The sequence below is a fragment of the Lagopus muta genome, chromosome 19, assembly GCF_023343835.1.
Source record: "Lagopus muta isolate bLagMut1 chromosome 19, bLagMut1 primary, whole genome shotgun sequence".
NCBI classification, from domain to species: Eukaryota; Metazoa; Chordata; class Aves; order Galliformes; family Phasianidae; genus Lagopus; species Lagopus muta.
In genome coordinates, this window is record NC_064451.1 from 2,803,371 (window position 1) to 2,831,247 (window position 27,877).

The 27,877-nt window shown below is 42.2% G+C and overlaps 1 protein-coding gene across 1 annotated transcript in view; it reads right to left on the reverse strand.

Moving 5' to 3' along the window:
• Positions 1-27,877, reverse strand: part of TNC (tenascin C) — a 154,707-nt gene that overhangs the window by 67,712 nt on the left and 59,118 nt on the right. Inside the window, exon 3 of the mRNA XM_048966174.1 lies at positions 25,049-25,189. The gene's annotated coding sequence lies outside the window, so the exon portion shown is untranslated. The remainder of the gene's footprint in view (positions 1-25,048; positions 25,190-27,877) is intronic.

Consider the following 27,877-nt stretch of genomic DNA (forward strand, 5'->3'; position numbering starts at 1 on the left):
CCACTTTCAGGAAAGGATGGGGAATTCCTGGCCTTGGAATTCTGAACTGCCATTTTAGAATCATTATTATTATTATTATCATTACAGAAAACAGAGTTCTTTTGGTAACACGAGTCAGATTTTCTTTGCTGGGGATTTCCTATTTACCAGTGATTCCTGTGTTTATTTTCTGACGTGTAACAATAACACTGAGCTCAATCCCTTCTTCAATGCACAGCACAACTCTCAGTCATTTCTAAACAAATGCTGACAGAAAAAGCAAGCAAGTCTTGGTGACATTTATGCAAATGATTTTTACAACAAACAGATCCCATTTCTCCGAGCAACTGCAGAAGTATTCAAGAAACACTGAGATCAAATGCTTCAGTACAATCAAGGATGCACCTCTATCAGCTCTATTTATGAGCACTCATTTTCAATTTTTGCTTTAATTTTCTGGCATGCTGTGTTTCATAGCAGTCATGCAATAAGAGCAGAAATGAGATCCTACTGGAAAGAGTGTCAGAACTGCTGACTGCTCCCCAGTAAAGGCACTGGATTCTCTCTGCTGACTTAGAATCATAGAATCATTAAGGTTGGAAAAGACCTCTAAGATCAACACGTCCAACCCCAACCTGTCCCACCATGCCAACTGACCACGTCCTGCAGTGCCACATCTCCATGGTTCTGGAACACCTCTGAGGGACCTCCGAACACTACACCTCTTAAAAGTAGAACTTGTTCTAGACATTTCCATTGATTCCAAAGGCAATAAGGTTACCATATGCAGCCCCCAATAAATACTCAGTGTTTTTCTACTGTTCTCCCCAGAATATTCTGAAGGTGATCACGGTGCCAGCCCACCCTAGTTCTCCCCCAGTTATACAGTCCTATGAAATTCAGTTAAAATTTGTACTCAAGAGTAAAAACCCAATGTGAGACTTTCCCAATAAAATCTGATGGGGACTGAGAAGCAGACAGTTCCCATACAATGCACCATTTGCTGTCTCTTACTTCAGAAGTCCTTTCAGATCTATTTGAGAAACACTTTATTTCTCTGTCCACATCCACAAGCCTAAGCAAGACAGAAAGCTTGTGAGGAAACGACAGGAAGCAATCTGTGGGATTTGTTTTTATAGTGTTTGTTAACACCAGGTCTTCTGCCAGCAGCTATTGAATCAAAATATAGGAGAAAAATTTGGTTTATCTTTTTCCACCCACTTACCTGACTTCAAACAACGTGCCGTGATGCGATGAATGAGAGTCAGGTAAGAGTCCAGGCCTGTCCTGGTTTTATCTTTTCTGGCTCACCCACCTTTAAATACACTCTGTGGAAAATACTGAGTGATACACTGAGTCAGAAGCAAATGATAACATGAAAGAAAAGGAAAAACGTATTTTAATCGGAAAGATAGCTTTAGGTTGTGATGTCAAACATGAAGGATTACAACTGAATCATTTGCCCTGTGCTGTTCTCTTTCACTAGATAACTGTCAATATCAGTTGATTTCTATTTTAATGAAAAGGAGAAAGTAAACGAGCATTAAATTTTATATATGCAGCTGAGTTTACTGTCTTTTACACACGAGCTCACACTGGAGATGCAATTCACACATATAAGGATAATTGTTACAGACAAGTTTAGGAACAGCTGGAAATAGCATGAAATCAAGGACAGCATGAAAGTACAAAAGAGATCCCAACTAAATATTCTGGAAAATAGTGGATTTCACACTGCGTACTCATGGTTACCTTGGGACAACATTGTTGCAACACAGGTAATTAGACTTAGTTCAGTTTGAAAGCTTGGATTGATCTACCCAGTCTCAGGAATAATTTATTTTGTATCGGCATATCAGACAGTATGAAAGCTGCCCTGAAGGCACAGAGATGAGCACATCCTGAGATGCATCTTGCCACGCACGTAGCAAAGCTGATTTCAATAGTGTGCAGATGGGAATGCACTGAGCGCTGGAATATAACTTACGAAACAAATGGCCATATGATCATGGCTTGGGGCAGGGAAACATTCTCAATTTGGATAATTTCAGGAGCCAGGGGAAATATTCAGTGCCTGTAGCTGGAAGAAAGCAAATTTCTTGCAGAAAAATGATGTTAGAGCAGCACCAGGCTCAACAGCAGAGCACAAGAGCACAGCAGAGACAGCCACAGCAGATTCAGGAAGGGCAGCCTGAGAAACAGAACCCACCAACTACAGTTTATCTCATGCAATGTTAAGAGAAAGATAAAAGAGCAGCTTTAAAGAGAGATATATCATATCACAGGGTCAATCCTCTACATCTGCTGTTTGGAATCACTCATTGCTAATACACAAGAAGATAGCTTAACTTCTTTTTCAGATAGCATCTGAATAGCTAAACTCTTGCTTTAAATATCTGATATTCACAACAATTCATGTTGCCTGTATACTAATATCCTCCTTCCTGAACTAATGGCTCTCAAATATAATACGGGTTTTCAAAAAACACTACAAACTCTAGACTATCTGTTCGGTGCATATATGTTTAAATGAGAATATTATTTTATATAGTTATTCGTAGACCATCCTTTCCCAGTGTAAATAGCAGTATGACTACATTTTATTCAACAGTGTTGACAATGACATTTGCTTTGAGGCTGGATTGATTCTGATAATTGCAACCCATGCTGAATGGCATTGTTTTGATATTAGAAAATGCAAAAGTTTATCCCTACTCCAAGGTAAGTCTGACCTGAGCAGATGAACACAGAATCTGAGGGTGAGGTTGGCAAATGATGCTCAGATTATCAATACTGAGTGCTCTAGTAAAGTTTGGCTCCATAATGCCCAATTAAATATTAAATATCCTGCCAGTTACAGAACATACTGCATGCTCTGAAAGTCGACCTTGGTCATGTCCTCACACCTCTTTCTCTGGCCTATGAAACAGATGTTTTTTGCAAGGTAGGCAACAACACACTCATAATGTACACTAGACAAGAGTTTACTGTTAGTGGTATCCAAAATATTTATAAATAAAATCTAGAGAGCCCAATGAAAAAATCAGTCAAGAAGAATCAAAGCTTCACTGCAAGAAATAAGGAGTAAATTGAGAAGAAGAACAGTACCAATGTTTAAGTATTTTCCATCCAAACTGATGGTGCCAGGCTCTGTGGCAAAGTAGCTTCTAATCTTCAAAAGTATCTTTGGCATAAATTAAACTTACAGTAGACTTTATTAAAAGTCTCTGAGGCAAAATAAGGTTTTTGCTATGTATCAAGATAGGAAGAGGGAGGAGAATATCCCAATGTGCTGAGGACCAAGAGACAAAACAAAGGTTACTGTTTGAGATAGCATAAAGATTTTATCAGCATGTCAGCATTACTTGTAAGCAGTAAGGCCATAAATGGCACCAGGAAAACACCTCATCTGCTTGCCAACAAGGGTTTTATACCTCGTCATGCCAATTTGCATTTCTAAGTGCTTGAGTTCATTAGAAAAACTTGACCACGTGCTTCTATCCATCACAATGAACATAAACACCCTTCACTGTAATTGTGTATTCAAGCTTACTGATGCCAAAATTACAGGTAATGACATTAAACACACCCCTAAGAGTTCTGCAGGAACCATTTTCACGCTGAAGCTTAAGCAGCAACAACAACAAAGCAAAATCTGTAGTGTTTATCCATTCTAGCTAAAAACCATTCAGATGTATCAATAGCTGCTATCAGTACATGTCCTCAAGTGATGAGATTCCTAATGTCAATGAAAGCCTGAAGGGCAGTCAGTTACAGAGCACAGATGTGAGCATGCTTACCCTTATTGTAAACAGCATTTTCCTTATATCCAACCAAAATCCCTCCTTTTAGTCCCAAACCATGTCCCACTGTCCTACCACAACAGACCCCAATGAAAAGTCTGTCCCCCTCTCTTACCACCCCCCTTAGCTATAATTCTGATCAGCATGAGCCATGCTGCACTGTAACTAAAAGAAAATAATTTCACGAGTTTAAGAGAAATATTGAATCCCAACTGCTCATTTCTTAAAAAAAAAATTATCAAAGCACTTGCAAAGAAAAAAAATGAGATGGGACCTTAAATGTCATACAGACTTTCCCTAGGGCACAACAAACTATACCAAAACCAACACGGTTTAGTAAAATTAGCTTGAAATGAATGTAGAGCTTCCTGAGGGGAAAATTACAGGAACAACAAAACTCACTGACTTTCAAGGTAACCATGCTCAGCCTTTAAAGCAGAAAACATCATCACAGCTGTCTTAATGCTAAAGGCAAAACCCAAATGCAAAGGAAGATAGATGCAGAAGGACCTTCAATCACACACCCTTTTGAAATTAAGAAAAAAGCTGCAGTTTAATCCTTTTATAAAACACCTGCATCATTGCTGCCATTCCTGTAAGGTCAGCAAGCATGTAGGCAAATTATTGTCCTGGTTGTAGGCGCTTATGCTTCTGGTATTCAAAGCTTATCCTAAAATTGTTCAAAAATGATTAATTATGGTTACAAATTAGCAAATAGGGACATTTAACCTCTCTGTCTTACTTTTGAGTCTGAGCAGCATTATGAAGTCAAGAATCTGATTGATGTAGAACCCATCATTGGCTTTGTAACCCTCAGTCCTTGCAGGCAGCTGAAGAAGTGAAAGGTTCACTGAAGGAGTAGGAATGTGAGCCAAAAAACAGAGCTGTTCAAACTGCAAAGTCTTTGTACAGAGCAACCAAATCCTTGATGTGCGAGCTGGAACTAACATGCTCACTTTCAAGGAAGACCTCTGGATGTGGAACCACAGATTCAAGAGCAAAATCCTGGGGGCAGAAGGGTCCTGATAGGTAGGATAGGCACTGCCCATTTTCCCTGTGATCTATGAACTAAGAGAAGTGATGGGAAAAGGGAGTGATGCCAGCTCAGATCGCATCTGTGTGGTGTCCAGGGGGAAGACAAGCTCCTCTGCTCTCTCCTTGCATTTCACAACACTGCGCTGTGTCTCTACGTGGGGCAGGGAGCGGTGAGGTCACATCACAAACACAGACACGAGGAGCAGAGGGAGGCCCCTTCTTGCCTTGCCTTTCCCCCAGCGTTTCCGGTAGGACCCCATACACCTCTCCTCATATCCTGCAGTTGGCTGCTTCTGGGACCAAAGGGAAACCTCAAAGCAGATGGGATTTAGCTTACTTACGTTTTCTGTAGCTAACTCAAATTTCATTAAAGACAGCTGTAATCCCAGACTTCTTCAAATGGGTTAGCTCAGTTCTTACGTAGCTTCTATATTTTAGAAATCCAGGTTTTAGCTCTAATTTGAACCAAAAAGGAAAGATGGAGTGACTGTTGGGAACATCGAAGACCCAAATTCAACAAAAAATTGCAAGCTTGCAATTGAGCCCTGAACATTATTACTGTCCAGTTTCCCAGTTTATGGTCAGATTTAAGATCATTGCTGTTTCAGATCTAACAAAGAAAATGTAACTTCTACAACAGAATAACCTACATCATTCCATATTGAAATAAAATTGCTTGCAACCCGTTTATATGGCAGAGCAACAATAGGAATAGCTGTTTTTATTCTGAGTACAATTCTTTCATCCAGATGCTTTTCAAGTGAAAAATTGTAGGACACTATTGTGCAAATATTCTTCCAAAACGAAGTTGATTCAATACACAAGTTTAATTCACGAAAGAATAGACATTTCTTTTCCTGCAGTGGCAGTTCCAATCATTTAATAATACCTATGTATTCAGAACTATCAAGACAGAGCAGAAAAGTCTTGTTGCTGCATATGGGGGTAAATTCAATTATTTGGTTATGCCAAATGAATGGCAGTTCCTGTCTATAATAAGGAACACACAGAAGCACACAACCAAGGTGAAGATCTAACCAAGAAAAGAGTTCCTGCTGTAGATCTGTTTTCATCTGTTATCTCCAGAACAGCCCTGATTTTGCTAGAGTACATTCAGGTTTCTCTCATCCAAAATAAGTTTAAGGGCAAATATTTATTTATTTACAATTATGAGAGTGTATTCCTAATGTTATTAGTTTCAATCACATTTATTCTGGCAAAGGCAGTGACTCCCACAAGGCTGACTTCTAAAATTGATGCCTGCAGAACAGAGAGAGGATGGATTCAGCCATCAAATTCCAAATATTTTATTTTCTTTTAAAAGCTTTTTACAGACACTATTATGCAATGAGGATTACAAGTACTCATGTAGCAGCCAGTGCTTTGGTATCCCAAAATGATCATGTCCAAGATTGCTCGTTACAGTGAGGAAGTGATTCCATTTTACAAAGCCAACAAGTTACTCCGTGTCATGAATTCCAGTCCATTATAGCTGCATTCAGCCCACATCCTCCCTCTGTAGTTTTCCACCACCTCAACACGTTAATAGCCACACTGAGAAGTTTCTGTGCCTCACTACCTGTTGGTAAATGACCGAAAAGAAGTGTGGTGGGAAACCCAGAGTTCAATACATCAAGCATCTTGGATTTCCACTTGGCCTTTGGCCAAAGTGCAGAAGCACTTCTGGACTTTACAGATATTTCTCTGATGTTATCATGACTTCATGACTCCCCCTTTTTCCTTTACCCCCCCACCCCCCTTCCCTTCTGTCTGCATTACCGGTGTCTGTTCTCAATTTGCTGTGTAATGAAGTGACAAAGGGTTTAGGAACGTCCCCTGGAACAAACCACCAAGGCCTCTCTGCCTCCTGTGACGGGCAGACTCGTGGCTCTGACTTCACAACACCCGGGACTAACAAGCACAGAGCTACTGCAGCAGCCCTGGCAAGAATGAAGAAAGCAACCAGACTCCATGTGTCCGCCCAGCACTGGGGGGGAAGTGAGTGAGGACAGATTTTCCATTCTATAGCCAGAGGCCCATCTTACGGGAAATTTCAGTCAGTAAAAGCAAAATGTTACTGGAATGTTGCCTTCCTTCAGCTCGCATGGAATTTTTTATTATTATTAAATTTGGAGAAACAGGTGTGAAAAATTCATCCCTTTCCCCATGGGGCTTGTTCATAGACTGCAGCTTGCGTGGATTCTGCGAGATGCAGAAGGGCTTCTGTCTGGCAGCACTACCTGCAGACAAATACCTGTTTCCAATTAGCTGTGGCTGTTTCCCCCCTGCCCACCCCAAGGCAAGCCAGAAAGAAAGCATTTGGCAGTAACAACGGTATTGTCTGCTGAAACCAGCTGCCAAATAACTTCCTTTGCATTCAGAGTATCCCATGACGTAGCTGCAGAAGTGAGCTGGGGCATCTCGCTGTTCTGTGAGCAGCCACAATAAATTGCTCTCTGTAGGTAGAGGATGCTCAGCCACACTGAGAGATCGCCAAGATGTGGCAGAGTCCCTTCTAAGATTGCTCTCCCTTTGGCTCAGGTTGCACAGAGGCTTCATGAAGCCAGAACGCACCTTCCCTGTTTATGTCATCTCCCCACCTACGCTCCCAGACCTCAGGTTCTCAAGATAGAGTTGCAGAGTAAGTACAAACCCTCGATGCTGATTCTCCTCCTGGAGCAGAGCCTCTGTGCTAATAACATAAATGCAACATAATCCATGTCAACGCTCACACACCAGTGGCTTGTAGGCACAGTAACCAGTCAAGAGTGTGAGCTGGTATAAGCAAGCCTACAGCCTCTGTAATGGAGGTGTCACAGACGTACGCTGAATAAAGTTCATTAAGAAGCTCATGAGTACTACTAGGTACTCAGGCAACCAGACAATGACAGCAAGAAAAATGGGGAGAAATACCCTGCTTTTATTCTGTGAGGCCCTGTGTTGTGAACATATATATATATATGTATATGTATATACGTAAAGACACATTACACTTCAGGAAGGAAAGAACAATGGATTTTACTACTTTCAGTGGCTGCTTCAGACAGCAGAGCCTGTTTCAGAGATTTGGGAGGTCACAGATCCAGGAAAAAAAAAAAAAAAAAGAAAAAATGCAGAGAATAGAAAGCAATTTACATCTCTGGGCTAATCAACAGTTGGGGAAGTTTTTAAAGATGATCTTGGAAGTGATCCTTGGCACCAGCGCCTGTTCCAACAGTGGTAAAGATGAAGCAGTTAACCCTCAGTAAAATAGGAAAATACCTTTCTAATAGCTACTGGCAGATGAGAGCAAGCAGTTCAGTAACAAAGGCAAAGAACATATGAAATGTTCTTAGTTTTTTCGCTTAGCCCTTGCTCTTTCCAGAAGCTGACTGCAAAGTACACTGTTGGTGTAAGATCTACACTGAAGGGAACAACAGACTGCAGACCCTTTGCAGGTTTTTTCTCTGCTAAAAGCAGACCAAGGTTACACCTACGTATTTTTCACTGAGAGACTTGCTCCTCTCCTTGCCCTTTTGTTTCTAACCCTTATGCTTACATTTTGCCTAGGTGCAATGCATTCACTTAAGAGAGAATGTATGAGATGTGCTCTGAAGAGGAGACCCGTCTCCTAAAAAACAGTGTTTGAAAAACAAGGAGATAATTACAATAATGTTCATTCAAACACAAGTGGATTCTGGATGCTGACAGACAGGGCTCACTGGGGAGCATTCAGCAGAGTGCTTGTTCCATAATCAGCCTTTTCAGAGAGAAGTTATGGAAAGGCTGGGCTGCTGTTTCCACCTGCCAACTCTCATTTTCCTACACAGTCTGATGGAGTTGCTCATGTATCACATTTCTTATTCTATTTTTTTAACCATTAAATTAAATCTTTCACCCCGCTAAAGAAGAATCTGATGAAAGGCAACTCCATTTCAGAGAGCTGATATATTGACAGTGCCATGGGACTGCCTGACCTCCAGGCTACTGTGGATTTAATGTGGGATGTGAATGTGCAAGCCTTCAAAAACACTGGAGTGGTTTAACTGTGGAGAAAGAGGCTGAGAGGAAGGATAGCACTCAAGAGCAAATCCTTATCCTAAAGGGTGTAAATCCAAAATAGCTTCCTACAAACAAATGACATTACTCCAAACTTTAGCTGATGCAAGTGAACTCACCTCCTAAATGATGGAATGAAGGATTGGAGGAGGGGAAGTGGTGAATGTTTCAACGTGCTGTAAAAAGCCAACTGTAATAGACTACGTTCCATCTGGAAGAAGAAAGCTTCTAAAAGTGGCTGAATTTGACACCAGAAATGCACAGGTGCAGCATCCTATATGTTATCAGGAAGCACTGGGAGAGACATAATACATCAATAGAATTTTTTGCCTTGAGAACATGAACAGTGTGGTCACTGGAAGGGTGGCTCGGGGAGCCTTGTGACACAGGGACTGCAAGCCTCCAATTCCTTCACAGGTTAATAGGTCTATTTGGGCAAAATGTCAACAACATGAACACTTGTGCAAAGCTTTCACCAAAAGCCCTCCTAGAAATTCAGCTTGGAAACGAGGCTGAGCACAGCACGAGACCTCAGAAGAGCTCTCAGACCTGTGGGGCATAATCTGAATGGCTTCCTCTCCCTGCTGAAGTGAAGCAGCATAGAAGAGTTTATAAAAATAACTTTTTTTTCATATTTCCGTAAGTTAATCAATGGAAGTTCCTGATCACAAACCCATTTCTAAAGTCAATTATAACAACTGGGCAAACAGAAGAGTTTCTATTCTCCAGGCAAGAAGTTATTAAGGTTGGGAAATGATACAAGCTTTGCCACACAAATCAGAGACCACATACACTGACCACCACCTCAGAAGGACACTTGGCTCCTCCTATGACTTTCCAGTCCTGAATGACCACATCATACTATGACAACACATTTTTACCAGGTGTAGAGACCTACAGTCAAAAAGGCAATGCTAAAGAGGGAAAGCAGCCTTGGAAATCAGCACAGTCTTTCCTTTAAAATCCTTTCACTCCTCATACCCACAGCAGAAATGGCAGAAATGGCACTAGAGCAGCAGGTTCTCAACACCTTCTGCTCCCCAGCTGGGCGCTGCCAGGTCATAGGCTCAGCCTGAACTCAGGATGCCTCCAACTGCTTGTAAAGATGCTTCCTCCTGCTCCATCAACTACCCCTGTACCCATACAGCGTTTAGAAATAGCTGCAAGCTCTTGAGTATCTCTGTTAAAAAACATGCAACAGCTTAACTCATGCATGCTTCCAGCACAGATAAACTGCAGTCTGTGCAAAGGGGCTGTTTTTGTCCAACTTTCCTTCTCTTTTTAGAATTGGTGCCTTACTCCTTTTAGGTAGGTTTTAGAGCTTCTGATATTTTTTGGACTGAAGCTTTCAAGCTGCCTCCTCCTGTGTAAGTTCCATTAGAGGAGTGCAGTGTATCCTTCTGCATCCCTTCGGTTCCTACCTCCCGGTTCAGAAACATCATTCACATGTTCTGATCTCCCACATCAGGCTGCTTGGCTCTTTCCCACAACATCTTTTGATACACAAATCTTTTGTGAAGACTTCAGTATTTCCTTGGTAAGCGTGCATTATCCAAAGTCACTTACTATACATGCTGAAGAAAGCAGCTCTGCATTCTCCATCAACGTGGAATCCTTCTTAACTTCAGATATCAACAGTTTGCTTCCAGAGCTAAGTTAGGTGTGACCTGCAACATTGCTTCCACCTTTGTAATACAGTGCAATAGGAGGAACTGAGTTTAGTTTTCAGAGCCTACTGGAGACTGCAGCTACCTAAACTTTGTCTTGTATTTCATAGACCTTAGTATTCATGCCCCCAATCTGTAACTTCCCTGGAAGTTATACTTACTAAGAATACAATTAGGTCTTTGTTTTTGCTATATAAGCATAGAGAATCATAGAATCACCAAGGTTGGAAAAGACCTCCAAGATCACCCAGTCCAACCGCCTACCTGTCACCAATATCTGCCACTAAACCATGTCCCTGGGTATGACATCTAAATGTTTCAGCTGGCAATGAATGAGGATGGAAAGGACAGGTGGATTCTTAGCAAGTTCAGTGCAGCCTTTCACAGCAGCTAAAGACCCCCAGAGTTATGGCATAAATGATATCCACATGTTCTGTAGCTGCAGCATTTTCCTCAGCTTGTAATACAGAGTAACAGAAATAGCACGCTGTTCTTTCTCTAATGACACAACACTGAAGTTTCAAATGTACAAACATTGTTTTGGCTCCCATTCACACCATCTGCCAACATACACAACAGACTTTGCAGCAGATATATTGAATAATCTCCCATTCAGGTTTGCCTTCAACAGCAACAGGAGATGGAAGAACCCTTTCAGTTGTTCTTATACCTTGAGAGCTCCAGAGTAGGAAAAATCCCGAATGCTTATTGCTCAATGTTGTGTTAAACAGCACCAAGAAAAGGGATGTCATCAAAGGCACCAATTCTGTTTCTTGGAGACATCTGGATGAAAAGGCAATGCGGGGGACTGATTTCATTTTGTAAGAATCCCAGCCATAAACAGATTAGCAAATTATTGTGACAGACAGTAAGCATTTTGTGAGAATGTTTACCACTGAATTCCAAAGGCAGGATCTGGCCAACAACATCATCTCAACCATCATAACGAATGACCAGAGACTTCCAGGAATCACATGCTGCTGAGAAAGGTGCCGCAAGGCAGGCTGGAAGCGAGGAGATGACTGGGCAAAAGGCAAAGGGGGAAGGCATTCTTTCCCAAGTGATGCTGCAGGGATTAAGGTCGGAAGCCACAGGACAGCAGGCCAACAAGCTGAGCACATCTGGCTGTGTGGAGGTGTTAGCCAGAACTCTGACAAATGGATTCGCCTACAAAACGGGTCCCTAAGGTGTCAGGCTAGCACTAAAAGTGAAGAAAGATGTTTGACTGGAGCTTTATCTACTTATGATTACTGTGGCACTTCCTCTCTTCTGTAAAGTAATCAGCATATTAGAACAGTACAGGGCAGGATGGAAATACTTGTCTAGATAGTCCCATAAAGGAGAAAGTGTGAGTATTGGACCATGCAGATCTCGTTCTTTGTGGCACAGAAAGCCACAATATAATCCATTCTGAAAAAAGATTGGGCTATGTTTGAAAGTCGAACCTGAAAAAAAATCAACTGCTCTTTAGTGCAATTCTTCCCCTTTCCAATATCCTCTTCCTGAAAACCAGACTGCTGTTTGTGTGGCTACAGATAAGACACGAACAAGGACTAAATAATAGAGATGATGTCACATGCAGAATCTGTGATGTAGCCACAAGCCAGATCACTCCGCACTCAGGAGGATGCTTCAGCCAAACCAAATTCTTCATCACTTTGATATCAGGGATGAAGGGAGATTTTTGTTTGGAATGGATGTCTTTGGTTAAAAAAGAAGAAAAAAAGAAGAAAAAAAACCTGCTTCAGCTTCAAAAAAAGAAGAGAAGAAGTGAGAAGAAGCAAAAAATATACCAAAAAACCCTTGCCTTTCCCAATCTTCCAATAAGTTAAAGAATTCTTTTTCCTAATGATTCAGAGTAACTATCAGACCCTGAACTTGTAGACATTTACACACTCAAGTGACTACGACCCTTTAGGCAGCCAATGTCATGAAATCTGGTTCATCAGTGTTGTGCTCACTGGGACCAGAAGCACAGGGAAGAGTGAAGCTGAGGGATGGAAGAGCCAGCACAGAAGGAACTCACTACTGACTCCATGCATCTGCCTACAAGAACCAAAGAACTTCCTCTAAGAATTCAATACATCAATACCAATGAAGGAATAGTTCCTAGCTTGAAGGCTCCTATAGGTATAGGCGCCTATAACTCTGCACAGATATCTACCTACCCGTCTGGAGTTTCAGAAGGGTATCTAAAGAGGAACAGATGCTTATATAAATTTCATGGGCTCCAGATCTGGCTTCATGAGCCTCAGGCACGTTTGTCCTTTTCATTCCATCTTATTAATGCTGAGCAACAACACATTCCCCACCAATGATGGTTATGTTCATAAATATTTACAGCAACTGAATGAAACTGTACTTTGTTCCATCCAACCATCCACACTCAAGTGTGTTGGAGCGCCTCAACTGTTCTGCTGCAAAACAAAATGTAAAGCAATAGGGTTCAACTCTGCACAGAGTTCAGCCAGTTTTCATCAGCTTCAGATCTGGTTTTGCACAGTTTACTTTTAGGCCCTTGTAGTACCACCTGTTTCCTTATTACAGTACCATACATCCATACTACCTGTTTCATCTTCCCTGGTAGATACTGTGCTTAAGAAGTGCAGAGCACCCCAGGCATTAGATTTGGCTTTTAGACCCAGGGCTTGGTTGTTTTTTTTTCCCCCCCAGAGTTTATTTACAGACTGAAGGAAACTTTGGAATGAGGGGAAGGTTCCCTTCCAGCCCAAATCAATCTACAAAATTGCCTTTTAATGACAGTTTTGGCTTACTGCATTTAACCTCATTGATCCTGAACATAAATGAAATTTCAGCTCATTGGATTTCAGCTTGAAACGTGACCCTTAGTTCTAAAGAACACCAAGAGGAGGCCAGTCCTGGAATGCACCGAACTGAGCACCATTTGCTGCTTGTTTGCAGGGAGGAAAGCTTCACCCCAATATAAGCCATTAATTTTTGTGGCTGTTTGTACTCCCAGCTTTCCCTCCTGCATTATGAAGTCATTCAGACGACAGTAACTCCTTGTTACTCCCTGCAGTAATAAATGCAGTAGATGAAAAGTCCTTCAGAGGAAAGCATGCTATAACTTCAGTTTATAATAAATTTTACACCTTTCAGGTTTGCTTTTGGATGCTTTGTTGCTTTTCCTTGTTAACTCAAAAAAAAAAAAAAAAATCATTTTAAGAGATATTACAAATGATCAAAATTCAGAAGCATAAGGACAGCCTTGCAATAGATGCCCCGATTACCCCCACCACAGCAACAACTCATTTAACAGTCTTTGTGCCCGAGTTTCCTCATTGGAAATCCTGTGAGTCCTTTATTTCTTCCAATTTTTAGGGCAGGAACTGCCTGACTTTCTGGGCCCTCTGCATATAACACGATGGTTTAAAGCACTGCTTGCAGCAAGACAAGCACTGAATAAAAGCAACACAGCTGAAGACAAAATTTGACAGAGGACGTTCAGCAGTTAACCCCAAAAAGGCTCAAAACAGAACGAAATTCAGCGTCAAAGCATCAACTACATAAAACCCAACCACAAGCCTGGGATTTAATGACACATTCACTTACGCTGTGGTCGGCAGGATTCTACTGTCTGGACGCACAACTCCAGCACATCCAGCAACAGGTGCTTTTGAATGACTCCTCAATGCCCGGCTGCTGTGAAAAGATTTACAATGCACGCCCAGGTGGATTGAAGTGGGAGGAAGGAGGAGGGAACAAGCTGAATGATCTATCGCAGTATCTCCATCGCTTTCCTATCCCTATTTGGAGGGAATGGGAGCTTTCCACATATCTGCATGCTGGCGAGGCTGTAGGGCTGAGGTTTACATCAGCAATCTGTGCTCCTTCCTGCTGCCAAACACGAGCTCTGCCCGGTGGGATGCAGGCTGCTGGAAGACCTGCTGAGTTCGTTATTCGCGCGGTAGTGTTTAAAACCACTGCAAAGAAACCCAGAGGATACAAAACAGAGCGACTCCCTTCCTGCCAAGATGTGTAAACATGAACAAATATGGGCTCCGCATGGAGAGCATCAAAGTCAGGAAACACTCAGTCCAGTGCGACACCCCATAGCTGCACAGAGTGTGAAAGAGTGCTTCTCTACGCGTGTTCCGGCCTCGTGGAGGATGAGGGAATCATTGCTTCGATACCAGTTTGATACACAGCACTGCACAGAGGCAAATGAAATGGACGTGCAATTCTCTCAAACCCTATGGGTACCCACGCAGTGCTGCAGTCTGAGCCATGCACTCTCCAGATCTGTTCTTCACGTCTTCCAGCCCTGCTCTGATTTGCCTGGAGATGCGAAGGCTCAGATCTTAATCTCAAAGTAGGATAATCAATTTGATGCCTCGTGTATGGACAGCTTATAGGAAGGCCCTCCAGAAAAGTCTGAGCTTAGATTTGCATTTCAAAAGGACACGACATCCTATAGTCTGAGAATGTTGTGCTTCTATTATATAGTCTGAATGTTCCAGGGAAGATTTCAGTGATACAGCACAGCTGATTTTGGTGAAGTCATGCTAAGTAACAAGCTGGCTGTATCTCATTAGTTTGTCATTTTTATCTACCCTTACTATTTCAAGAGACCTGCCCAGGGTTTCCTATATCGCACAGGATCTCCAGGCTATCCTGTGATGACACAATGATCTATAATTGCAAGCCCTCAAGAAAACAGTGTAATAACATTACATACCAGTCTTCAGCAGCCTTCCTCTCCCCCCATTCAGGCTGAAAACAGCTCTGAGATTCTGCTGTGAGGGCCATCAGTAGCAGAGCAGAGTTTTGTTTCTGTAACAAAACACATGAACCCACACAGTGAGTCTTCCCACCAGCTGGGGAACTGCTCCTCTGCAGAGCTTTTTTTAAGGGTCAAGTACCAGTTACTTTCTAAGGGAAAGGAAAAGCTTCTTTCCTTTAATTCTCTCTAGAACAAAGTTACTTTTTCTTTTTATTATTATTATTTTTTAAATGATGCTAGGATGCTGCATGCTGCAGTTATATGTGGAAATCAGGACTAAATGCTCTGCAGAAGCCCAGACCCTTCTGATGGAAGACTGAAGCCCTCTGCAAACCCAGAAATCCTCAGTGGTCAGAGCAATCACTCTGACATTTTTCAAAGCCCAGTTAGAACTGGATCTCCTCCCATTTCATCCCAGAAGCAGCAGCTACAGAGGCTTGGGTTTCCTTTTCCACTCAGTCTTCCATGAGTGAAGAAAGCTTTCCTCAGAGCACAGAAATGAAGGCACTTTGTGTGCTTACTGTGCTTCTCTAACTCAGTGAGCTACAATGAATGATCTGTAAGAGTGCATGAAGCCTGCTTGCCTGCCTGACCCCAGCACCTCCTTCTACAGCCACTGCCTCATTGTCCCTCCCAGGGACATGCACAGTCACAGGACTGATGTCACAAAGTCACCACTAAAAACGAATGGGATCCACATGCAAAAATCACAAATAAATAAAATAAATAAATTAAATAAAAGAGCTGTAGAGGGAAGGCTTAAATATTCAGTAGGGCTCTCACTCTCAGAGGATATAGCTGCAAAAATTCAGCTGTGTTCTGCAGTAAGTTGGTTGTCCTTCACTGACACTTGTTACCTTGGCCGAGGCTCTAGGGTTAGGTCCACCAACAGACTGATGCTCACAAGCTGCTGACTCAAAGTCCCATTTGATTATTGAAAATGACAGTACAGAAGTGAAAATTAATTGCAGAGGATTTTCTTCTCTAATTGAAAGAGCTTTCTGTGTGAAGACCACTAGGAAAGCAGCATTTAGAATAGAAATGGGAATGGGCTTCAAAGATGCTCTTCAGATGAAAGACACCAAATGAAAGTTTTCTTGGCTGATTAATACCACAGAGGACTTTACCAGGTGCTTGTTAGAGAAATGCTCAGAGATTTTAACCCTGACTGGAAAGACAAACAGGAGTCACAAAATGTACACCCAGAGATGAACACAAAAAAGATATTCCCAAAAGCCAAAAGAAAGTTACAGCACCTCTGTGATACCCCAAATCCTGCCATAACGTATCATTTTGAACTGCAGGCAAATTCACATTGTATGCTGAATTCACCCATATTCAGAAAACAACACATTCTAATCCAACTTCAAATTCATGGAGGATAAATAAGTACTCAAAGTTCATCAACTTAAGACTCAACGTTGCTGAGTCAATGCCTATAGCATATGACTACACATCATGTAGTTAAAGGAGGTGTAGAGATACAAGAGCATCATATCTAATTGTGAACCATTTGAAATTATTGCTGGCAAAGCATAACTGTGCCAAAAATGCATCAATAAGAGGTTTTCATAATGCCTCATGGTGAAGGTCACCTTCGTCTGATGCTGGTAGCTCTCTTACCATCACCTCGTGCCTGTGAACACTTCGTCATCACCTAAAGATGAACATTTGGTTCTTCTCACCCTATTTTTACATGCTAACAGGAGTGAAATTATACAAACAAATCTCCTTCCTTGCACAGGAAGGGAATAAAACACTACCATATAAACTGAAGGCTCCAAATAACATTAACGTGCACATTGAGTTGCCTGCCCTGGAGGGAGAGCAAATGAAATTTATGATTTTATTAAAGCCTTCTTATGCCATCAGTTTGGTATGACCAAGCTGTATTTCAAATAAGAACCAGGACTTGAGTCTGCCTTGTATCTTACCCTTCTCAAATATATCCAACCCAGCTCACAACTGCGCTGCTTACCAAACAAGTTGTTCTAGAAGCAGTGGAACAGAATGAATTCTTATTGATTTGTGTCCTTTGCCTCTGAAATTTCCCCTTCGCCCTTCCCTGCCACAATACTCTTACCAAGCCTAAGATATCGTGTTCTACTCCTATTTAAGACCTGTGCAGCCTGACTGAGCAGTCAGTGCGTGTATTCACTCACCAGCAGGCTGCAACCAACCGTGGGGATAACAGCTGAATTTTCATGTATGTGTAATATCTGAATTGCCTGTATTTTTATCAGATTTGGTTCTTTTGCTCAGCGTAGCTGCTAGATTCACAAATGTGTAGAGCTTTACTAACATCAGGGCTTCCGCTCCTCAAACATCCAACTGGAACCAGGCAGGCTGAGCAGATAAACTGACAAATATTTCAAAAAGCTAAAAATAAAGTTTGTAAGTTTATAAAAGACAAAAAAAAAGAAAAAAAAAAAAAAAAAAAAAAAAAAGGAAAAAAGGAGGCTTGGAATCTTGGAATGATTTTTCTTCTTGCTGTTTTTTAGCACAGTTGATCTGTTTTAAACTTAAATCGAGCCCTGGTATTTTTAGTCTTTGCCTCATAAAGCTATTTTAAACTGCATGAAACCAGGCTTTGCCTATAACCTCCACAGAAAGGTGAAGAGCTCAGCAGTGTTGTACAACTACACACAAAACCACTGCTACTCTCCTGAACAACATCTGAACCTCCAGATAAACTTAACAATCAAGCAAAGCCGCTTAGCTAGGTCTGCACTTCACCAACTAACTGTAAGAGATCGTGTTCATCATCAAACATATACCCAGGCGAGGTGTGCAACATCTTGGAGACAGAAGGCTTTTCCATTACACCCCTTTCTAAATGGGAAGAGCACAGCGAGACAAAGAAGAAACCTGCAGAGAGTTTGGAAGTGAGATACCGACCATTCTGAACAAAGGAAGAGTTGGGGCCTCCTGCCTTGAGGGAGGAAGAGTCCACAAGAGCCACTATAAACTAATTGGTTACTTTCTCTTGTTCTGTACTAGGTTTAAAGGGCACAAGCAACTGAACTGCACATCCCCTCTACCTGCAATACATGCAGGCAGGTAGCAAGCCTGCAGATTACATCTGTGACAGCACAGCACTAAACCCAAGCTGCTACATGTTTCTCAGCAGTATTTGGGACACTAATGCCATTTTAATACTGAGCTGCTGTACATCTGACCAGCTGAGAGCTCATGCTATGCAATGTGCAATTGTCTGCTCCTGCCTGTGTAGCCAATGTAAGGCTTACCTTAATCCAGTTTAGAAGCAGATGAGCTGAAACTGCAAGAACATGCACAGATGAATGTTCTTAGGAGGATTTAGTGCAAAAAGTAAACAAATAAAAAATAAGAGAATAAACTTTAATGGAGTAGTTAATGCCTGCAGGCAAATCTTGAGCTAGTTCGTTCACTGTTCTGCCCAGCAGCACAGCAGTAACAATCCCTTTTTCTCTACACTGCAGCTGTAGGATAGGACACACTGCAAAACTACTTTCAGTACATCCTTATGAAAGCACCAAGCCCTAGCTACGCTAAACTTTGTTTTTTCCCTTTACACAGCAAATTCCACCCCCCTACAGATCCATGACCCAATTCAGTCTCAAAGCATCCAGTAGAAGCACAAAGAAAAAAAACAGTGAGCAATCTGGAACGATGACACTATCTCTCACACAAGACTTAAGCCATTTCATCCTTGATGTGTTATTGTTACTCCCGACAGCTCTCTGCATGTGATTCGTGGCACGCGGCAATGACACGGGGTGTGATTGTTGCTCATGTTGTAGCAACAATTTAAATTCCTGTTAAGAGACATCAAGGCAAGACGACATTTGCAGAGAGCAGGATTAAGTTGCTTTTGTGCGATGCTCCAGAAGGCTTAGGAGTTCTTGACAACTGTTTGGAAAATAACTACTTTTTTTCTCCTTAGGAACAAATTCTTAAGGAAGAAAGTGTTATCTACTTGTACAAAAACCAGTAGGGCAGAAACACTGCTGACATTACAGAATTCACAATGAAGGACAGTAATGGGAAGCAGATGCAAACATTTTATGGTTCAGGAGGACAATCCAGACCAACGGGATGGGCACATGTGGCTGGAAAGGATGTGGGAACTTCTAAAAATATTTATCTGACTTGACTTCTTGTTTGCTGATGGAGCTGTCAAAATCTCCAGTAATTAAATAGTGTTGGCAATGTCTGGGTGTTGAGATTTCATGGAGACAACTGTTCTGGAGAGTGGAGCACCAACTGAATTGCTGCGTTCCCTTCTATTAAAAGAGTTTCTAATCCCAAATGTTCTTCAGCTTGTTGCATAGCACATTTAGTTCTTGATTTGGAAGAGAGAGCAAGATCTGGATTAAAAGCTGCTCTCCATATTTTATCATTCCCTTACCTGCACTTCCCACTCACCTGAGAGCTTCTGAGAGGAGTGTGTGTAGATTCAATGCTCCTTGAGAAAGTAGACAAGTTATTGCCTTCACTGAAGACACAAAACAACTAAGGCCTAGATACATTTAAAGGAGATGAAATTGGGATGTTGTCACCATTTGGGCATCATCAACAGTTTCAAAAGGTCCCTTTGTAGTCCTTCACGTTTTTTCCCATAACATTCTCTTGGTATTTAAAGCTCTGTTTCTTCACATGTCCAGAAGTATAATCATTTTAATAGGACTTAACAACATTTTTCCCTAAATCTAAATAGGGCCCACCTGAAATACACTCTTTTTCCCTGTACTTCCTGCAAACCACATTAACTGGCATCCTCAGCATCACAGAACCTCTCCTTCCTCAAGCTGACATCCACAGAAATGATGCTGGTGACTGTCATTTGCATTCAAAAGCACAGCAGGAAAACACGAGGTCTCTTTCACAGAGCAGTTCAGTTTGCAGGGATAGGGAGAGCGTTACAACTGAGAGGAACAATCCATATGAAGTCAGTCCACACAAAAGAATTGAGTGGTTGGTGAATAAAGAGAGGGAGGGCAGTAACTCTGCAGCTCAGCCTTAAAGGCCTTTCAAAAGAAAAAAAAGTAGGTGTGCATGTTAATGCTCTTTATATCAAGCAGCAATTGAAGTGAATTCACATATTTAAAAGCAAAAATAATCTTAAATGGAATACAATTGCATTTGCTGAAGGAGTTTTCCACTCCTGAGGTCATCAGCATGGATAATCTGTCTTTACTACAAGTCTGTACTACTAGTAAAAGTTCAAACCGCTGAGAAGAAATAAGAGTAAGATTATGACAGATTAAACTCCAGTGAAAGACATAAAACTTCACATCTTCCTTGTAGGGTCAGTTTTGCTGATCCAGCTGATGACACTGCTGAGGCTGCAACTATCAGCTCCAATAACATATCATGGACACTGCCTCAATCATGGCCCAATGTCCCCTCAATGCCCATAAGTGAAAGATCATAGAGGAAAATTGTTACCTTACAGGTAATGGTCAGCTGCTATAGGAACAAACTGTGCAAAAAAGAAGGGCTGAAAAACATCAGGCTGATAGAAAATATGTCTGTCTCAAATTTGTCCAACACATCCTGAATTTTCTACTGGCTTCCTCCTATTTTCTACCTACGTCCCTACTTGAAACCAAAAGTTCTTCTAAGAGTTGAGTGTAAATCACGCATACTTTATTTAAGAATTAATCTATTCCTGCAGCATTGATATAATAACAACTAGTAAGACTAACTGTCAGCATAATCATCTCCTTCAAAGATTTGGGGTGAGCAAACGATGTTTCACAGTCCTCAGAGCCAAAACAGATATCCAGGCAGAGAGGAGCACAGTGACTCTTGGTCATCCTTCCTAACATCTCCAGCAGGATTATTTCATCCAGTAATGTCAGCCACCTCTAAATCCATAGTTCCTCTACCAAAACTGCTGCGTAAAGCACTGGGACAGAACAAACAGATTTCCTTATGTCCAAATAAGACTGCACCACCAGAATTAACTGCAGCACCTCAGAGAATCAAAGAATTTTTCACGTTCAGCAACACACTGAACACCGCTCCCTAACTGCCACGAAGCCATCGATGAACCCGGAAGAAAAGATCTTTCCGTTGAACTGTTTTTCCCCCTGCGAAGCAAGAACCCTTGTGAGAAAGCACGTCCAGAGCTCCGTGCCAGACCACCTACCGACCTGTTTAACGTGTGCCAAGAGCCCCAGGATGCCAAGTGGGCCAGTGGGTTTCTCTGCCCAGATGAACTGCTTGTGTCCCAGCAAGGGCAACCAGTTCAACCACGAGACAAAGGAGCGTTTCTTTTCTCCTGCTTTCCTGTTCCACTTTTGTGTCTGCCTGCGAGTCTGTTGTTAAAAGCAAATGATTAATTGGGCACTGGGGAGCTGTTGGTACTTTTTTTTTTTTTTAAACAGTGGATTTCTCAGCTCAGATACCGAACACTGTAATTTTTTTTTTTCCTTGAAATTGTATGTTAGCAGAAATGCATGTGCTTCAGTAAAGATTTACCAGAATTTGCACTTGACACAGCAGACAAAAAGGTGGTGAGCTCTTGTAAGGTGTTAATGAGGCAGCAGTCAAGTCCTGCTCCCTAACAGTAGCATAAATTTGATAAAATTGTTCTCACTGCTCTAGAAAAGTGACAAAAAAGTTGTACCCCCAGCAGAAATGACAGTAACAGGAGTGCAGGGCAGCTTACACCACCAAGAGGCCATTGTAGCAACTGAAAGAACCACCAAAATCTGAGATGTCTGGACACGATGTAGGAGAGGAAGGCACAAGAAGCACCACATGAAGGCTCCTTATCAGAGCTGTGTGCTGCTAAAGCTAACCAACGTGCAGGTCAGCCATGCCTCCCTGTTTTCCTTTCCCCATTTCCTGGTGTAGGGAAGATTTAAAGAGACCCAAAGTCTGTGTGTGCGTTTCATGAACAACTTTTTACTGAGCTCTTCTTCAAGTCTGTCTTACTTCATAAGCTACAAGCACTTCGGGATAGAAAGAGATGCTTCTTATACATGTATGTGGGAACGATGTTGGCATTCATCATCACCAGGGGTAACAGAGCCTTTTCAAATGTCACTTTAACCCTAAGTCAGAAACAGTAAAGAACAACCAAAAGCACAGAAGTGAACTTCTCTGCCTACAGAAATCAATGAGAATTTTGTCCTTGACTTCAGTGGAGCCAGGCTTTCATCCAGTCTATTTGTACTTTAGGTTTCCCGTGGTGAATAAATAGAAATGAAAAGCCAAAGCCCTGGCACCAGTCTTATGAGTCAGGCAATCAAGTATGTGCAGTACGCATTCTTTCAGGGGAGTCAGGCTTTTAGGACCTCGGGTCTAGATATATAGCCATGTGAAACTGGAAAGCTAGACAACACGACTTCTTTAATAGGAGCAACAACCTCCTGCGTGTTTTCTTTTACAGACGGGAAGTCAGCAGGGTTATCAGCCTCAAAGAAGCTGTGCAGATACAGAGCTGCTGCTGCGATGCATACAGGGCTGTTTGGTATGCTAGCTGAAGAGTGGGTATGAAAAGAACACTGTCAGAGCTTTTGAAAAGCTATGATGTAAACACAACAGTCCACAAAACAAGATTTTGCCATTTTATAGCCCGAGACAGCATTTGGTCCCAGTGACAAATTTTCTCTACAGTGCAGATGAAAGATTCTGTCCTCTGTAGGCACATACAACACCAGTGTGTTGAAAACAGTACAGGCCATTTCCACAACACATTCTGCAACTGTTAATAATCATCACGCTTTATAAACATGTGTTTGTCACATCACAATTACTGATCACATTCATTAACTCTCAGCCGTTTGATGCTGCGTTGTAATTTACTATTAGGAACATCTGACAAAAAGAAAAATCAAAGAAGCAGAGGCTGCTGTTAGAAAATACCTTCTTCTGAAATCTTTTTATAGCATTCCTTATGTTGTTAGGTCTGTCCTTTATCTGACAACGTACTGGAGAACTTACAGCATTCCCATTTTTCATAAACATCTGTATTTTCTTATTTTAAACTTGCTCACAGCATGATTCCAATCTATATATATATGCTTGCACACATGTACCAAACATCTCATCTTTGGGCAAAGTCATTGGTCAATTTGGAAAAAGCCTGGAATAAGTTAAAAATTGTAATCAGTGTGTAGGGCTACATGTTTCTAGGAGCTGCAGACCCAGGAACATACTTCTGCTCTTGCCTTTTATGGCTTATATCTTCTCATATGCAAAAAAAGCCCCATCCATCAGCTTTGTAAGAAGGATCAAAGAGGCACCACTACAGAATGGGTTATGCTGGCATCCAACAGTGCTGGTGGAATTTTATTTTATTTTTTAAACTGTAGAACCATAGAATGGGTTGGGAAGGACAAAAAGCCCATCCAGATCCAACTTCTGCCATGGGCAGGGACAGCCCCCAGCTCAAGCTGAATCCAGGCTCATCTATGGCCTTGGGCACATCCAGGGAAGGGCACCCACAGCTTTGGGGAGCAGTGCTGGGGCCTCATCAATCTCTGAGTGAAGAATTTTTTTCCTGAGATCTAATCTAAACTTACTCTCTTTTAATTTAGAGCCATTACCCTTTGTCCTATCCTATACTCCTTGATAAAGAGACATTCCCAGTCTGTTCTGTAGGCCTCCTTTAGACATTGGAAGCTTGGTTTCTTTGGTGTTTTTCTATCACCTCCCCAAACACAGACAATTTGGAGATCTGTTCTTTGCAAAACTGCACACCTGTGGCACACAGTTGTGTTACCTTGGAGCCACTAATTTATCCAGTGCCCACCCTGCACCAAATGCAGCACACATGTGCATCACTCAGCACAGATTGCAAATACCAGGGAAGGCTGGAGGGGCCAAACCTGCCCCAGCCCATTACAGGTGCCACCTGGAAATTCCATGTTCTCTGTAACAAGCAATATTATGTGCTGCTTTTACAGCTCCTGGGGCAGATGAGTCAAATCCTGGAGAAGTTCTGTTGTGGGTCACCCCCACCTTTCTCCATAGGGAAGCTGGATCTGCAATTGTTCATAGTCCCTTGTTGTGGTTTCTTAGCAGCATTCCCAAACCATGAACTCTTTGATTCTTCCACAATGCAGCAGAAGAGCCAGTCTAAGTTTCTAGTATCCCCCCTCAACAGGGACAGACAGAGTTCAGCTGGTTTGCATGGAGCTTGAACTCCAGAGAATGGCTAAGGCTCAAAACTGTTGCTGATACTATCACAGCAAGATGCTAACTGCACATTTTCATAGAAAGACATCATGACTTAAGAGCTTTTTGCTGACAATTCCAACAGCTGCTTTTCTGGCTTCGTTGATACATATACCCCGTAATGAGATATATGGGTGCCTGTGCCTTTTTCCTTCCCTCAGACTCCTTTTAATATCCATTTAATCATGTTTACTGCTTTTTACTTCAATCCAAATGATGATTTCATGCAGTTCAGCTGCCACAGCGTGACTTTTTCAATAGAAGATATTCCTCAACCAGCCTAAAGGCCTGAACACCACCAAACAGCCACTGAACAGCACTGAAATTGGACAGCTTGGGCACAGAAGACCCCCAGGCAGGCAATAAGCTCATTTTTTCCTTCAAGACATCACATATGCACAATCTTAAACACTCTCCAAAACTCCAACTCGGGTCTTTATTTCCTAAGGTTGCCTTGATAACTTTAACACTGCAATTGTTTGTTTTGCGATTGCTATGGTGATTACCTAGGCAGGTGATGGATTCAGATGATTAATATCAGAACAATTAGCCCAAGGTAACATTACATTCCTGTCTCAAATTAGTAAGTGTTCTTAAATTGTGCTCACCGAGCTTCCAGCTGTGTTGTACCTCCAGCACTCCTCTCGGGTCTCCTGGGCTTCAAGAGGAGCAGTGGATGCCAAATCCGTGGGCAGAGCCAGCTGTTCTGAGGTATTGCATCCTTCAGCCTTTGGTAAGGTGTTAGGAGGCTAAGAAAACACAAAAAGTATCTTGGTAAAACGTGCTAGTGGGGATCAGTAAAACTGACACATTAGTCCTAAATGAATGTGTCCAGGTGTGAAAGACCTGAAACCTGCACTAAATCAGGATGCTAAGAGCATCATCTAAACTGACTTGCTGCACAATCCTCATTTCAGCCTTCACCCTATTCAATAAAACATACAAATATATGCATTCAGCAGCAGATTTCAGTCCATTTTAGGTTTCTCCACCGTGAGTCCCCTACTGTTCCTATTAGGAAATATTCTGCTTCTCCAGCATGAGTCCTCTAAGGACTCAAGCGACTTGCCCCCATCTTTCCTCACTAACACTGCTACTCACATGTCATTCCTCATCCTCCTAGTGATAGGACAAGGGAGAATGGTTTTAAACTGAGACAGGGGAGGTTTAGGTTGGATATTAGGAGGAATTTTTTCCCCCAGAGGGTGGTGAGGCACTGGCACAGGTTGCCCAAGGAGGCTGTGGATGCCCCATCCCTGCAGGCATTCAAGGCCAGGCTGGATGTGGCTCTGGGCAGCCTGGGCTGCTGGTTGGCAACCTGCACACAGCAGGGGGTTGGAACTGGATGAGCATTGTGCTCCTTTGTAACTCAGGCCATTCTATGATCCTTGCTCTTGTGCAGCATTTTGCTTTTTCTCTGGTGTGTTTGCACAGGGACACAACCAGCTTCTGTCCATCACAGACAGTCCTGGCCTGCTGCTACCAAGCTGCACCACCTCCTCCCAACACACACTTATGTGAATTGTTGGGAAGTTTGTGCTTTTTCTTTTTCACCCCTTTTAACACGAATCTGAATCTCAGCAACACATTCATTATCTATTAATGGCAGTACCCACAAAGCTTCCAAGTTTAGCATGGTAAAACACCATCCATGCTGCAGATTAGGGACGAGCAGCACAGTAACCCAGATTTGAGGCAAACGTGGCATTCGCCGGAGCTTGTAGCCTCTGTTCCATGGGAGCACGGACACCCTGCTGTGACGCAAGGGAAATTAGGACATGTAAGTTGCTGCGTGCCTGCAGACACCTTACAACATCCCATCCCAAATGGTGATGAGTAACACAGCGCATGTCTCCCACACGGAGCGAGCACGGCCAGATCTCACCCCGCAGCCGTGAGTCAGCAAGCAGGGATGTCCCCAGCTGCAGCACAGGCAGCTCACGCTACCACGAGTTTGACTACTATTTAAGGTCATTCCTTAGCTTCTGCATGGCCCACAGCCAAATCATACTCGCAGGGCTTCAGCCAACTCCTCCTGGGTGAAATTATGCCCTCCAACACAGCACACAGTCACTTCCTCCACATTCCCTGGTGCTCCAAGCTGGGTTCGCTTCTTCCTCCTCCTCATCGGTTCTGCAGCAGCCTGAGCCACTTCACTCCCAGACATGCAGCTGGAGCAGAGCCCTCTGGGCCATCAAAATCAGGGAAATCACTCACAAATGCAGCTGGGGCTTCGGTCAGCCCACAAATGGGGAGCGTTGGGTCTCGTTATGAGTTTTTGTTCAGCATTTAAACCATTGTTTTCATGTGAGTGAGCATCCGGTACTAAGTTTGTGGCACATTGTTTTTGGAATAGCGCAGTCTCTGGTGCCTTCATAAATTCAGGCAGGATTTATGAGTAAGCCTGCCTGGGCAAATATGCTAGCTCTGACCCAGATGCACATAACCTAGTGTCTGCCATCAAGGTCACATAAGAATACCTCACTTCACAGCAAAAGACCTAAGGCAAATCTTTCACACCTCTTTACAAGGGTTGAAATAGATGGAATTGTAATGTCGGCCTCCATCATGTCCCTCTTGTTAAGCACAGTTTGCCATCAATTTAGTAGTATCTCAATTGCCAATAACAACATTATGGTGCAAAAAAACAGAAATATAAGTAGTACTTAGGGGATAAAACTATAGGAAATGTAAAAATTTTAGCTGAAAAAGATTAATAGCACAAGATGTAGCTTTATTTACCAATTTATCGCTCTTCCACCTTACATAGAGGCTTCACTTTTAAAATTAACAGTTTAGAGATAAAGGTACTAAAGATACATGTTCAGCATTCTCCACCCATCAGCAATTCTTCGTGATTTCCTCTCATACCACCTTCTCTCATTTGGAAAATTGCAGTGGCAATCCTACCTTACATGGGCGTCACAAAGCCAAATGCTTTCAAGATCTGGACGTACTGCTTTGAGATTGTAAGACCCAATTTCTCAGCAGGCTGAGAAATACCATTTTAAATTCCACTTCTACTTTATTTATACTCTTTCAATTTCATCTACATCAACACTTCTTTTACCTCTAAGTCTGTTCATGTCTCTAGCTGCAGCTGAGGTGAAAACATTCACACTTGGAATGAAAGACTTCAAAGTAAAAGGTAAATAAGGACAGGTTCTTGATCCCATGCCCAGTCAATCTGAGATTACTGAGAAATGCAAACATTCCAATTATCAAAACCACAGAAGAGGTCTCTCATAAGGCTTTGCAGGACAAAGCCAGTATGTAGAACAGCAATCAGTAAATCGGATATTAAAAATGGCTAGGAGAGAGATGAGGCCTGAAAACAATCCTGTGTTTAATTACGAACTGGAAAGAGATGCTCATCTCCAGAAAGCACCAACACAGGTGAATTCAATCTCACACAAAACTCAGAACACAACAGGTAG